A 2,403-nucleotide genomic window follows, 5' to 3' on the forward strand; every position below is an offset into this window, starting at 1 on the left:
CCGCCCCCTTCCCCGGTAACGACACCCCCTCGCCGGGATTACGGCCCGCACACGTGACCCGGCTGCCGGCGGGAGCCCCGTGCAGCTGCGGGGGCTGGCGGCGGTGCGGAGCGTGGGGAGCGCGGCCGGGACCGGACCCTGCCGGGCTGCGCCCCGCGTCTGCCTCCCGGCGGGGACCGCCTCTGCCTGCGCCTCTTCGGTATCTGGCGGTGCTTTCGGAGCCGCTCTGTGCCCGGGAGCGCCCAGTGACGGGCACCGGCCAGGCGTGGAACGCTGCTCCGTGCTAGCTGAGTGGTGCTGCTCAATTATACCTTCAGGCAGCCGTAAACACTTAGGATTAGAGAAAGCGTTTGCATGCGAAACCTGGCGCTTATAAAATAAGTGATCTGGGTGAGAAACAGCAGCCTCGCGATGTTGGTTTCCAAGAGCTGCGTAAAAATCCCCACCTCTCATAATCCCCCTCCATTTACATTAACAGTTTAACCAATTCACTTTTAATATACTACCTATTGACCAAAATTCAAGCATCTATTTATGTATCTTAATATCAGACCTGCATCCTTTACTGTTCACTGGAGACTGCAAATTACATCTTTCCTTTTGTACATTCAGGTTCAAAACCAAACATCCCTGGCACAAAACATTGAAACTGACAGAATTACGTTGAGAATAAAACCAGGCTTTTGAAATTGGACATTTTATGGACTGTAGCCACTTATTACATAATGCTCCTCCACAATTCCCCATTCAGTGGGTTATTACCAAAGCTGGAATCTCCCGAAGGGTCATCAAACTGTGAAATGCAAGGCTGTAAAAGTGAAGAATGCAGATAAACTGATATGCCACCTATTAGAGAATCTATTGAAAGGCTAACAGGACAGGCATTTCATTTCAGAATTTAATAATCCAATTACAGGTGGTTATCTGATAAGCAAGGGGTAATGGCTTTACATTGAAAGACGGCAGGTTTAGATTAAATAATCTTCCTAACAAGGGTGGTGAGGCCCTGGTACAGGTTGCCCAGAGAAGCTGGGGATGCCCCATCCCTGGAAGTGTCCAAGGCCAGGTTGGATGGGCTTGCAGCAACCTGGGATAGTGGAATGTGTCCCTGCCCATGGCAGTGTAGAAAGAGATGATCTTTAAGGTCCTTTTCAACCCAACCCACACCATTCTGTGAAGATTTATTAAGAAATTAGTTATGCAATGGAACTTGAGAAGGTAAGATGTATTGCTTTGTTTCAGCTAAGCAGTTTCTATCCTAGTGTATTAGCACCTCTCTTCAGATTTGCAATTGCTCCTGGGGTGAAGGAGAACTAGAAATGTACATAGGACTGGGACAGAACTTCTCCTTGGGTGTTCGGCCTCTCTCTGAAACACAATCATGGCATAAAAACAAATTCCTTTGCAGATGATCCTGTTGTCCTAAATATCTGATTTAGCACTTGTCCCTGCTGCTAACAGTTTTGATTTCACCATACCTCCTCCTCACATGCTAGCTGGGGCAAGGAGACTCAGAAATGTCAGGTAAAATTTGATCCTAACACAGAACTCTTGTCACAATACTATATAGGCTATTGGATGCTGTGTTTCATTTGTTGTCTGAAAACCCCACAAATGTAATTCTACTTTTAGAAATATTTATGTATTATATATATTATTTAATATATTTAGTATGAAGGAAGACATTTTTTAATTTTCTACTGCTCTCAGTTCAAGAAAACTGCTCTATTCTATGTTGTAATTTTTAAAAATAAATCTTATATGGTAAAGAGAAACAGACTTGACAGCCATGCGAGAAAACAGAACATCTGTTTTATCATGTTATCACTGGCACAGTACAAATGACACTCTGATCCTTGTTCCTAGGCCTGACTTAGCAAAATACATTGGCGAATAAATCGGATGTCTCTGCTCATCCTGTGCCTGACACTTCCTAGTACTGAGTTCAGCTCTGGCACTGCATGTCTCAGAGCCCACCTACAGCATCAGGGAGTGCTTTGAGCAGCTGCTCATCACAGCTTGTAGGATGAAATTGGCACAAAGGCTAACTCAGACAGGAAAACCAGAAGATGCTGGATGAGATTAAAAAGTTGTCTACATTTAGAAGATTTGTCATGATTAAAAGCTTGGGAGGAGGAGGGGTGGAATACTGCAACACTAAGACAAAAGCCATCAAATCAGAAAGCAAAACAGCTCTTGCTGCCAGGAATGGGGGCTGAAAGCTCAAAGAGTTTTAACACTAAAATTAAATTCCAATAGAGCAGATCACTGAAACAAATTATTCCTTAAACATGGCAAGGGCAAAGCAGACTTAAAAGGATGAAGAATTGTGTCTCTACATGATTAACCATGATTTTATACTTATTGCAATTTTCCTACACAAACGCTAGCTGTTGTCTCTGC

Source organism: Parus major, chromosome 9 (assembly GCF_001522545.3).
Source record: "Parus major isolate Abel chromosome 9, Parus_major1.1, whole genome shotgun sequence".
Lineage (NCBI taxonomy): Eukaryota > Metazoa > Chordata > Aves > Passeriformes > Paridae > Parus > Parus major.